This window comes from Phyllostomus hastatus, unplaced genomic scaffold, assembly GCF_019186645.2.
Source record: "Phyllostomus hastatus isolate PE091 unplaced genomic scaffold, TTU_PhHast_1.1 phas_contig_84, whole genome shotgun sequence".
NCBI classification, from domain to species: Eukaryota; Metazoa; Chordata; class Mammalia; order Chiroptera; family Phyllostomidae; genus Phyllostomus; species Phyllostomus hastatus.
Genome location: NW_025333969.1, coordinates 2,530,378 through 2,544,378, shown reverse-complemented (window position 1 = coordinate 2,544,378; position 14,001 = coordinate 2,530,378).

Here is a 14,001-nt window from a genome sequence, read left to right as displayed (position 1 = left end):
ATTTTAAGATGTCTCCACCCCCCCCACCCAGGGTGTGGGTTGGGGGAAGGGACAAATGGAGCAGGGCCATTGAGAGCTGTTTTGCATAGCAACAGCTTTGCAGCTAAGCTCTGGCGTGGTCATTTAACATATCTATAGCCTTTGGCTGGTTGCATGGATATGTTAAATAGCTGTGATCATCTCTGAGCCAGGGGAATGGAAGTAACTTCCCCACCAAGACGTTACTGGGGGCAGATCTCCCAAGCTACAGCGCCTGCGTGGGAGCTCGGAGAAGATTGGCTCCAGGACATGGGCCACACCTGCCCAGACTCAAGATGGCAGCCCAGTAAACCTGGAAGGATACGAATTCTGGCATGTGAAGCCGAGTGTGGGAGGAGTCGGAAATGAGGCTGCAGAGGAAGATTGGCTGCGGGGATTTAAAACCCAGACTTGGCGGCCATTGAGAGGATGGAGAACCATGCTGCTTTGAGAAGGAGAGCCAGGCACAGCCCTGAGGAGGTGACCCATGCACAGCTCTGGGAGGGAGAGAACCATGTGCCTGTGGAGGTGCAGAGAGGATCACGGCCATTGGAGAGAGAGCCACACAGCTTTAGCGGAGTGAAGACTCCCGCATCCCTGAGAGAGAGAACCGTGCTGCTTGAGGAGGGAAACCTTGCTGCTTTAGGAGAGAGAACCACGCGGCCTTGACAGAGTAGAGACTCCCGCAGCTTTAGAAGGGGGAACCACCACCTGGTTTTAGCAGAGATGCCGGCGACTCAGCGGAGAGTGCCGGGAACCCAGGGAGGTCTCCCAGTTGAGATGGAGTACTAATTGGGAAGAACCAGAGGACTGCCTGAGCCATGGACTTCTATTTCCTTTCCTGAGATACGGTACTCTGGACTGGGCAAAGGGGGAAGGAAGGAAGGACTGTGTCTGTTTGTGGGTGTTTTAAGGGACTTTAGGATTTTTGATAAAGACATTAGCTCACTACTTTAAGTTTGTATAGCATTAAATAAACATTTCCTTTCCTTTTCACAAATCTCTGGCATTGAGAGACGTCTTTCCTCGGGCGGTGGACATGATGGACCTGGGGGCCTTTTAAATAATAGTATATCATCCCAGGCCCCCCTTGTTTCTGCTCTGTAACAGTATCACATTGTAGTTTTAATCTGCATCTCTCTGTATGCCCTTTTTATGAGAAAAGTCTATTTAGGTGCTTTGCCCACTTATTAATTGGATTATATGAAGTTTTTGATCATCAAATGCACTACTGGGAATTAATCTGTCTGAAGCTAGGAGAAACACTAATACAAAAGAACATAAACACCTCTATGTTCACTGAAGCATTATTTACAATCGCCAAAATATGGAAACAGCTGAAGTATCCATCAGTTGATGAGTGGCTAAAACAACTATGGGGCATTTACACAGTGGAATTCTACTTGGTCATAAAAAATAAGAAAATTTTACCACTTTCAATAGCATGAATTGACATGGAGAACATTATGCTAAATGAAATAAGCAGTCATAGAAATATAAATACCATATGATTTCACTCATATATGGAATCTAATAAGCAAACTCAGCTAACAAGCAAAATAGAGAAAGACTCATAGATAGTGGGCAGACTGACAGATCTGTTGGGAGAATTAGGAGGTAGAGGGATTGAGAAAAAGAAAAATGACTCATGGACATGGACAACAGTGTGGTGAATGTTGTGGGTGAGTGGATATAAGAGGGATAAATGGTAATGGAAAAATATAATAAAAATAAAATATAATGACATTTAAAACAGCAAAAAAAATGATTACATGTATCATCAGCACAGTAGAGGTTTATTGCTTGGGTCACTTAGATTATTTTAAATTTAACATAATTTATTTTTGTATTTTTAAGATTGTTTTAATTTTTTTAGATTTCTATTTATTTTTAAAGAGAGAGAAAAAAAAGGAAAGACAAATAAAGGAAGAGAAACATCAATGTTTGGTTGCCTCTTGTGTGCCCCCTATTGGAGAACTGGCCCACAACCTAGGCACATTCATTCTCCTACTGGAAATTGAACTGGCAGCCCTTTGGTTTGCAGGCCTGAGCTCAATATACTGAACTACACCAGCCAGGGATATTTTTGTTTGTACTATATTTTTTAATTTTGTTTTCATTGTTTATTCTGTCAGTTCCCACTTTTTCTCCTTTTCCTCATTTCCACCCAGCCCCACCCTCTCCCTTCACCAAGCCAATCTCCATATTGTTGTTTGTGTCCTTGAGTTGTGCATAAATGCTCTTTGGTTAATCCCTTCACCATCTTTCATTCCATCCCATCCTGCATCCTTTCAGTCTCTCTCATGTATCCAAATACAAAAGTTTCTTTCACTATTTTGTTCATTAGTTCAATATAATAAACTACAATAAACAAACATTAATGAAACTCTGACTAAAAATATATACACATACATTTAAATAAAACGTAGCACTTCTTACCACAATGTCTTACATGCTGTAATTCAGTAGTTCCCAACCTTTCTGCCACCAGGAGCAGGTTTTATGGAAGAAAAATTTTCCACACACTGTGTTGGTGGTGGCATTATAGACTGCTACCAGATACAGCTTAATTGTCACTTGCTACTCTCTGATAGGGTTTTGATATGAATCTGCAAGCAATTGATTTATTGTGGTCTCTGTGCAGTCAAATCTCTCTGCTAATGATAATCCAGATTTTCAGCCACTCCCCAGTGCTAGCATCACCACCTCAGCTCCATCTCAGATAATCAGACATTAGATTCTCATAAGGAGCATGTAACCTAGATACTTCACATTCATAGTTCACCGTAGGGGTTGTACTCCCACGAGAATCTAATGTTGCAGCTGATCTGACAGGAGGTGGAGCTTAGGTGATAATGCAAATAATGGGGAGCAGCTGTAAATACAGATTAAGCTTCATTCACTCATTTACCACTTACCTCCTGCTTCAGGGCCTGGGTCCTAACAGTCCATGGATTGCTACTAGTCTATGGCCCAGGCATTGGGGAATCCTGCTGTAATCTATGTAAAACAAGGTAGATGTAGCCAACTACCTTTTAGGAACAGCTTATTATTTTATCATTTAGATTTTGTTGATTGCCCTTAACACAGGATGATAATTTACACTTACAAAACTCACACTAAAAGCAGTCACAATAGAATGACTATAATTACATGTGCCAAACAATTAATTTACTCTGAGTAGTAAAAATTTAAAGAGAGCCAGAACCTTGAGTCAACCTAATCATAAATATTTCTTTCTATCAGAGAAATGCATAGAAGGATTAATAATGTTGAGTTACTAAGTGAAAAATAAAAGAAGATATTGTTAATATATGTGTCTCATGTATTTAATCAAGTATATTTACATATGGATATGGATTGATTGACATCACAAATTCTGGAAATAGACATTTGCTACTGAATTCTGATCAGGCTATTAAAAATTGTGTATAATCCTAAGTAAATCCAACTGTTAGTACAAATATGGATTTGGTTGCCTACTGAAACAAAAGCCAAACTTGTGAGAGAGGTACTATTGCAAAAGGAAAGAGGTTTATTTGGATATCATGACCTGTGAAAATGGTGAACACCTGTCTCAAGCACCATTACCCCTTCTTGCTCAAGTCTGACATTCTTACAGAGATGTTTTTTTTTCTATCCAATTATCTTGCTAATTTTTGACATGCTTGGGTCCTGTCCACTTATCGTCCTAGCTTTAGGCACGTTTAGGCCTTATCCATTCATCTTTCTAGCATTTGGCATGATCAGTGTAAGATCTTCCCCTGAACCATCTTAGTCAATGATGGAGAGACATCCGGTGATCCTTATCTACTATAACAATTCTACCCTTCAAAACTCAGAACCCTTATAATCTTTTTTTTTCCAAAGATTTTTTTTTATTTATTTATTTTTAGAGAGGGAAGGGAGGGAGAAAGAGAGAGAGAGAGAGAAACATCAATGTGTGGTTGCTGGGGGCTGTGGTCTGCAACCTAGGCATGTGCCCTGACTGGGAATTGAACCTGCGACACTTTGGTTCGCAGCCCGCGCTCAATCCACTGAGCTACGCCATCCAGGGCAGAACCCTTATAATCTTACAAGGGCAATTGAATAGAAGTCTCATCTTCTTATCTGTTGTCAAGGGGTGTAGTCTTACCTATCCCCACATCAAGAATGGAGGGAAGCTGTTACATGAGGGAGGATTGCTGTTTTTGGAAGGAGGCATATATGATGTCCTGAAGATGGCACTGCTAAATAAACAAAGCTGATAGACTGCTTTATATTTCAAGAGACAGTGTTGCAGATGGTTTTTAAAGTATGACCTATCATGTAGACAAGCAATTATGCAGTAACTGAGAGGTATGCCTAGTAGTGCAGGGAAGTTGTAATGAAATCAGAAACTAGAGAGACTAAAGTATCTCTATAATCTAATCCTGAGTGGGACTTTTGGTGATATACTCAATGGCATATTTTTGCCAAGGAAGCCACTTTTTGAGAAAGGCAAACAAAGCCATTATCAGTCTAAGCAAGGGCATAAAGTATAGCAATTGTCAAAAAAATAATAATAATGCAATAAGTAACATTGTCAGCCCTGGCTAGGTGATTCAGTTGTTTGGAATACACCAAAAGGTTGCAGGTTTGATTCCCAGTCAGGGCATATATCTAGGTTGTGAGTTCAATTCCTGGTCAGGGCACATACGGGAGGCAACTGATTGATGTTTCTCTTTTACATTGATGTTTCTAGCTCTGTACACACACACACACACACACACACACACACACATCCATATGCTCAAGTGAGGAGGATAAAAAATAGTAACATTGTCATTTAGTTTGGGGAGGTGCTGTGCCTTTCAGAAAAAGGAGGTTTAAATCTCTTTCAAGAGTGCAATTCCAGCTTTTTCTTGCAATATCAATAGCAGTAGCAAGATCCATGTCCTTCTCTAGCGGCACCCACTTTATCCATGTGTGGATTTAAGACTTGACTCTTGTGATCTTTAATTTAGGAAAGTTTTGTCAACAAGCATCATGGGGACAGGCCCATTGCTTGGCTAACTGCTGTCCAGGACCTTGTGGCTTTTATACATTTAGTAAGGCATGGTCTCCAAGTTGGAACTGGTATACGGACTTATCAGACAGGTAGATAGACCTGAGATGAGAAAACTTGTGCCAGTTTGTTAATGTTTGCCAAAAATATACATATTGTTTGATTTTTTATTTATGTTCTAAGTCTAAAGAGAATGTTCCTAAAACAGAAACTTAAAAGGGTGTCTCATAAAATCTTTTAAAAGGGCTTATCTTCAGCCTGCTTAATGTTCTACCCTAATCCAGAGCAAGGCAGTAGGGAGTGCCTGGTTCCATTTCAAATGTGTTTCCTGGAATATTTTCACCAGGATCTTTTTTATTGTGTGGAAGAGCCTACCTTCTTTCTATATTTCCCCATGGGCATCTACTACCATTAAGGCATATTTAGAGTCAGTGGAGATATTAACTTTCTTTCCCTGGGATAATTCTAAGGTTCTGATGAATTCTAAGGTTCTAATTCTAAGGTTCAGCTCAGCCCTTTGTGCTAAAGTTTCTACAAGAGCTTGGGCTTCTATTACCTTGTCTATAATGACTACTGCATACCTGGCTCATCACTGACCATTCTCCATGAAGCTGCTCCCATCTATACATACTTTCTAGTAAAGTTCTGTCAGCAGCTGGTCCAATAGATCCAGTCTTATGGAATAAACTTTGTCAATGTTCTGTAAGCAACTATGTTGGTGGTTTAAGCTTCCCTCTGAATTTGGGAGTAGGGTGGTCAGATTTAAGGTAGTGGAGATTTATAAGGTAACATTTGGATTGTCTAAAAAAATGGTCTCATTTTTTTTCATGCACCCTGCCATCAGCCAATACCCTCCTTTCTGTTTTAATAAAGTTGGGAACTGAAATGGTACAAATATCATAGTAGGTTGCCTCAGAATGAATTTCTGTGCTTCCTGTAGGATGTCACAGGTAGATGATATTGCCCCAAAATATGGTAGCCATCTTGCTGTCATGCAATCTAGTTTCTTTGAGAATGTATCTATGGTTTGGGGGGTATTTCTTAGGGTCTAGGTTAGTACCCGAGGCCCCATTCCTTGCTTTTCATGAGTGTATAATCTGAAAGCTGATTCCTGTAAACTGAGCAATCTTAGTTCAGAGGTTGAAACTTTAAAGTATCAAATGCCACTTGACAGTCTCTTGTCCATTATAAAGTTTCAGACTCTAGATTTTTCAAAGATTTTTTTATAATACAGTAGTTTTGCTGTAAGACCAGAGTTTTGGCAGGGCTCCTTAGTATAGTGGTAAGACCAAAGTTTAAAATCCAAATTCTCCAAAATTCTGTAATCCCTAAGAATCCATAAAGCTGCCTCCAGTCTCTGGGATTTTTTATTGCAGCCCTGGCTTGAGTTTGATCTTTCATTAAGCTCTTGTCCTTTTCAGTTGGAACCCAGGTATGCTACCTCCTATTCACAAATCTGGGCCTTGAGAGGTAATACTTTATATTCTATTTTTATCAAATGATTAAAAATGTGATAGTTTGAGTAAATAGTCTTAGTAAGTATTGATAACTATTAGTAAGTCATTCATATATTCTAGAAGAATTCTCTATATCAAGTAAATATTTAAAAAATATTTTACTAATATTTCCCCAAATATGGTCAGAAATTCTCAAGTCATTATGGCAACACAGCCAAACAGTATCGGAGTGTAGTTCTTGAAAGGCAAATAATAGTTGAGCCTGTTCATTTATTGGGATGCAGAGAAAAGCATCCTTCAGTTCTGGGACTAAAAACCATTTTCTATCCTTGGGCACTGTGGCCAACAAAGTATAAGGATTGGAAACAATAGGATATATGTCCTGAATAATATCATACAGGGCTCTAGGATCCTGTACAAATTGATATTTTTCAGAGTGAAGTTTTTTGACTTACAAAATGGGGGTGCTATAGGGTGACTAGCATGGACAAATTATATTGATTTTAGGAATTTCTGCAGTAGTTGTTAAATTTCCTCAAAAGCTTTTTTGAGGGTTATTTGTGCCCTTTTTGGGATCTGTGCACTTTCTTTTAGGTTAATTTTTATGGGTTGGATGTTAACTACCCTACCTAAGGTTCAATGTCCCAAACAACTCAGTTGACCTGCACTTAGATTTTGGGTACAGCTGGGTCCTGCCTGAGAAATCAGGAGTACCTGGAGCTGGAGAGCTTGTTGCAACAAGATTTTGAAACATAGTGTCTGCATCTTGGGTAAAAAAGTTATTTGTACATGCAATTCACAAAGTAAATCTTGGCCCAGGAAGGGAACTGAGCAGTTTGGCACGTAGAGAAAATTATTCGTAAGTTTTTGATTTCCAACCTAGCATTCTAGAGGTTAAAGGACATCTATTTTTGTAATTGTCCAGTCACTTTAGTAACTGACATTGCAGCTGAACATTTTTTGGTTAGTATTTTATTCCTCTGAGTATGTAGCTCCTGTATGTAAAAAGAAGTCAATTAGCTTGCTTGGCATTATCAATTGTACCTTGTGTTCCTGTGAAGAAATAGTAATAGGTAGAGAGGTGTATAAGGAAGCCCCTGGGCTTCCTCATTTGTCACCACATTCAATATTCCTTTCTAAAATTTATTGTTAAATTTCTGAGTAGTAGTTTCTCCAATGGTCTTGCTTGTTGCAATAGGTACATTGGTTGTCTCCTACTGGGTCTTTCCATTTTCCTTTTGTGTCCTGCCTATCCTTCTGCTTTCTTCACATTGAAGATAACAATGACCTGATTTAATTTTCTTGATTATCAGGCATGGTAAACTTTAAAGGCTATACCCACAGCTGGGAAGGAATTATTGCCAATGCCCCATCTAAGTATTAGAGCTTATTTCTCATATCTAGAGCATGCTTACCATAAAAGTCATGTGTACCTTCTGGACCCTTTCTGTTACCTGTGGATCAGCATCAGTGTGCCTTTGACAAACCTTATAAATCCTTTCTTAAAATTCAAAATGACCTTTGTTTGGTTTCTATTCAATGGCCTGTACCATATTCAGGCTCTTTTGTTTAGACACCCCTTTTTTAAGTCTTTCCAACATACACCTTTTATAATGTCCTAGAAAGGCTAGGTCTCTGCCATTTGAGTTCTATTTGGGCTCTATAGTGGATTGCCTTCACTATGTTGGGGTCCCTTTGGGACTCTCATGATGGAGGCAATGAGCCTTTTCCTTAGCCTTATCTATAACTAGCTTTCTTCATCTGCTGTTAGCAGGATATTAAGAATATCCTCTATGTCCACTTAGTATGGAGGGTGATTAGCAAAAATGATGGTCATAAGATCTACCATGTTTTCTGAGAATTCTCCCTACCTAAGGGGTTGGAATTCTAATTCAGTAAATCTGAATGTGGGTCCAGTGGTGGCCAGTGGGCTTGACCTTCCCTGTTTATTCCACCTATAAGGTGTTGATTCAAAGGGAATTGTTTCATGGGATGCTCTCTGGACAAAATGAGTGCCTTGTTGGTTTGTTGAAGAGGAAACCTTTTTTTCATCATACAGGGGTAGGGCTGTTACCACTCTGGGCCCTACTCTGGGAGGTAGCTAGCAGTGGGAGTGGTAGCTGAGGAAATCTTCCTGCTGCTATTCCTTGGTCCCCTCAGTTCAGGGCATTAAAGACACTCATCTCATTTATCTTTTCTTGCATCTTATTCTCAGGGAGAAGTTCGAAGCCAATTCCCTCCTCTGTATTATTAATTTATTTCCTTTCTTTACTGACTATTTATTGTGTAAAGACATAAACTCCTTGACATATGGAATTTTGTATCTTTTCCCTGGCCATTGGCAAAACAATTCTAATTGTATGATGGTAATTTAGGAAACAATTTAGGGAGCATTTTTTTCTATAACAAACTATGTATAGGCCAAAGATGGTTACAATAGAAAATCAATTCCTCCTTGGTCATTGAATCATAGCTGTACATGGACCAATGTGCTAAAATTAGGCCTAGTATACTCCCTTTTGGAGTCAAAACAGAACTTTTGATGGTATGAGAGTTTAAACCCAAAACCATAACCATAGAAATACTCCAGAGAAAGTAGGAGCATATAAACAAAACTTGGATCCATGAGGCCAAACAAGTACTCACAAGCAACTCCTATTATCTTATCACCCGTCAACTGATACTGCAAGTGTTTCTCAAGAGGCATAAAAGCCAAGTGGCAGGGAGAGTCTGCCAACAGGTACCACACATAGTCCTAGTCATATCCAAGTGGCATAATACTAAAGTGCCACAAAGACCATGTAGCTAGAGTAAAGGGCCCCAGGTGTGCATGCTCATTCAAATTACACAGTCTTGGAGTCCATCTGTTCTCCCCCAAACTTGATCCCTTTCACCAGCCAAGCATTTCACTCTATGAAAAAAATGCAGAAAGATTCCCCAAGAAAAGCTCTCAGCAGCTGCTGGGAATTCCCCATAGTGCTGATCCCAAAGTCAGCCTGCCACAGGAAACTTGAACCACAGTCTGGGCCCTCCCAAGACTTACTAAGTCCCATGCTATCCTTTTGGAGTAACTAAAAAACTGTAACCAAAAACATTGGTTTGGGTGCCTGCTTCAATAAAAGCCAAACTTGTGAAATAGGCACTTGTGCAAAATGAAAGTTTATTCAGGTTTCACAACCTGGGAGAATGGTGACTCCCATCTCAAAGAAAATGGCCCCTCTCACTCAAGCCTGTAGTTCTTAAAAGGATAGGGAAGGGAGGACTTTTTTCTATCCAATTGTCTGGTTAGGCTTTGGCATGCTTGAGCCCTATCTATTCATCTTTTTAGCTTTTAAGAGCAATTGATGTAAGAAATTCCCCTGTGCCATATTGGTCAATGGAGGATCCTCCCTGGCACTCTCTGTCTGTGGTAATTCACTATGCCAAGTCTAAAAAATTTACATTTTCTCATCTGTAAAGTAAATATAATAAAACGTTTTCCTATGTAGAGATAGAAGGACTAAATAAGAATGGCATGTATAATGTTTAATCCAGGGTTTGGTATATTCCTTGTGAACAAAAATTTTTATTTCTGCTAGTCAGCAGCAAATTGATAGTGAAGCTCAGAAAGTCCAAATAATTTTTTTTCAATATGCATGTCAACACTAAGACTAGAAAAATTTGCTCTGTTTCTATATCTAGAGTTATCTCTACTCTGTTAGACAAACTCAGGCAATGGGGGAGTTGGGGTCATCTGTTTTGAGATAACTTCTCAATACAGCAAATGAGCTAAAACAAGAAACAAAGATTTTTATGAAGAATGCCAACACTTATTATCACAGAGATCAAAAATTTAATCAGTATTTTTTATTTTGCTATGCCAAAACATTGTAGGATTTAAAAAAAAATAATTCACCTGACTCTAAAACTCAAATGTCCATTTCAAAATGTTTTATTATCCTTAATGAGAGAAGATATAACATAAATCTAAAAAATCACCCCACCATTTTAAGTACAAGGAAAAATAATTCTATGTCCTAACTTATATAAATAGGTTTTAGATAATATGTACAAAAGTGAAATTCTATGTTTAATCAGGTAAAATCAAAACAATATTATTCATAAATAAAGCTAAAATATTATCATATATTAAGCAGAAACAAATATGTAGGACATTTATCTTTTGCTTTCCCCATGTAATCTGGGTGTTGTTTAGAAATCTGATAGTAAGATAACAAGAAACCCATTCATCACTATGTAATGGGGTGCACCCAAGGGGGATCCAAATAGGGATTTGTAGGGGGGTCCAGAACTCAGTGTCCAGGAAACATTAGAAATATATATATATATGATGTCCTCACCCCCACAAATCTGAGCTGGAAGATGGGGTGCATGGAACAGGGCTACTGAGATTTGTTTTGAATAGCAACAGTTTTGCAGATAGCCTCTAGAAAGGTTATTTAACATATCTACAACCTTTAACTGGTTTTATAGATATGTTAAACAGCTGTGGCCATGCTTTGAGTGGGGGGTGGGGGAATAGGAGTGACTTCAACCCTTGTTATAGCTGGGAGGCAACTTGCCCTGGTAACAAAGCCTGCATAAGAGCTTGGAGATGATTGGCTCCACACTACAGGGCCATGCCTGCCCAGACTTACTATGGCAGCTCATTAAAGCTGGAAAAATATGTGAATGCTGGCAGTTGTGGCCAATTGTGGGAGGAGTCAGAAATTGTGTGGCAGAGGAAGATTGGCACTGGGATTTAAACCAAGGTGCTTCAGCCATGTGGCGTCTTTTTGGGACCACTTGGTTTAGGTAGAGAAGAACCACGGACTTTTATTTCTTTTTCTGAGATATGGTACCCCAGACAGGGCAGAGGGGGAAGGAAGGATTGGTATTTGTGGGTATTCTAAAGGACTTTGGGATTTCAATGAAGACATTATGTCATTACTCCTAAGTTTGTATAACTCATTAAATAAATAATCCCTTTCCTTTTCACCAATCTCTGACATTGACAGACATCTTCCCTGGTGGTGGGCAAGACAAACCTAGTATGGGGTGGGGGACCCCTGGAGCACAAGGGTGGATCCATTCAGTAACAGTATATCATTCATCCCCATCCTGTCAGTTCTGTAACAACTCTTGTGCATGTTTCACTTTATTTGTATGTAAAATTCCACTGCTAGTGTAGACTCTCTCTCTCTTTTCTCAGTCTTATAACCAATGCTTCAGCTGAACTTATGTTCTTGTTTTTATGATCAAGTTTCAGAGAGCCATATTATTATTCATGTGTACTGGAAGAAGTAAGTTTTCAATTCAATAATACAATTTTATCTTAACCAAATCCCATAAGCATAGCACCACAGTGTACTAGTTATTTTAACATTTCATTGTTAGAATCTATTACCTATTCATTTGTACATGAAGTATGTTAATACATTCATGCTTGTGAAAACATACACATGTACATACATACAGATATTGAACAACACTGAATGTCAGATATTTAAGAGCAGTGTTGTCTATAGAACTTTCTGCTGTAATAAAAATGTTCTATATCTTCACTGTTCAATATATTCACTGTTCACTAGCCAAATGTATCTTTGAGCATTGATATGTGGTTAGTGTGACTAAATAACTGCAATTTTAAGTTAATTTAATTAGACTAATGTCAATTTATGTACTTTTTCATTAATTTTTAATTTGTTGGTATTAAAGAGAATGAAAGGGACTGAGAGAGAAATATCAATTTGTTGTTCCACTTATTTATGCATTCATCAGTTGCTTCTTGTATGTGCCCTGACTGGGGATTGAACCCACAAGCTTGGAGTATCAGGATGATGCTCTAACTGATTGAGCTACCTGGACAAGGAAGATTAACTTCAATTTAAGTAGCCATATGTAATTGACTAGTGACTATTATATTAGTCAGTGAATTTCTAAAGAAATCACTGACTTACTTGACCTCAAATTGACTCATCTTCCCATAAAGTTGGGTATGTCCCAACTTTATATAATTATAAGTTATTAACCATTTAATGTAAAACCAAAGGATACATTAGCTAGAGGATATACTCATGTTTAGGAAGGATAATATCAAGTTGAGACTTATTCTTAAGCTGCTGATTATTGTTCTGTTTATTTGAAAATCCTCAAATTTGCAATAAAGAAATAGTCTAAAAGAAACAAAAAACTAATGGGAGATATTTGACTATGGGAAACTCATAATATTTTTGGAAAAGCTATCTTTTTAAAAAAATCAGTATCTGCATAGTGAGTTTTCTAAAAAGAGATATGTTTTTTTTTGTTGGTTTATTTGTTTGTTTTAGAGAGGGAAGGGAGGGAGATAGAGAGAGAGAGAGAAACATCAATGTGCGGTTGCTGGAGGTCATGGCCTGCAACCCAGGCATGTACCCTGACTGGGAATTGAAACTCCTTTGGTTCCCAGCCCGTGCTCAGTCCACTGAGCTACACCAGCCAGGGCAAAAAATGTGTGTTTTCATTCCATTTAGTGATATGCAAAACCTGTGACAGTTTTGGAATTCTCAGACAATGTCTAATTCAGACCCCTAGCAGCACTCTTGAGGATTTATTGACTGAAATATACCACATGTTTTTTCACTCAGCTTTAAACCTTTGGGATGCTAACTAAATTGCCAAATTCTTACTGTGATGTCATTTCAATTATGTATATTTCCAACATGTATAATCAATGTTCTCATTATTATTTACACCTTCAAGTTTGACCATTCTAATGTATTTTTAATGCCTACATATTCACTTCTAATATAGATAAAAAATATAATGTAAATATAACTCAAAATAAAATTTTTATTACTGTTTAATTTTTGGCAGTATGTATTTGAAATAATATACATATTAATATAGATGTATATATAGTTATTATTTTAAGAATAATGTCAAACATAATAATTTGTTATGAAAACTGCTGGTTTCACACAGAGAATATTACTACCATATTTTATATAGTGTAGTTAGTTGAATAGTGACCTACCAAAATTCCCATCAAGCTGGAACTTCAGAATGTGAGTTTATTTTGAAATCAAGCTTTTGTACATATAATTAATACAAAGAACAAAATGATATTATACTGGGTTGAGCTGACTCCTAAGTTCAATGTTCAGTGTTCTTACAAGAAACAGAAAGTAACCCACAGTAATATATAGAAGAAAGTGATGTTGACATGTAGGAGAGATTGAAGTGATGTTTCTACAAGTGAGGAAACACCAAGGATTTCCAGCAACAAACAGAAATTGGGAAGAGGCATTTCTCCTCTAGAGCCTCCAGTTTTAGTAAACACATCTGTTGTTTTGTTTTGAAGCTCTGGTCTCCAGAACTGTGAGAAAACAAATTTCTGGGGTTTTCTTGGCCATTGGGTTTGTGTTAATTTGGTGTAGAATCTGTGTGAGTTAAATTTGTGTGTTATCTTGAGTAGGGTAACTAATGCCTGGATAGCTAGTAAAAGAGTATTCGTAGGTTTATGGAAGAGATTAGAACTTG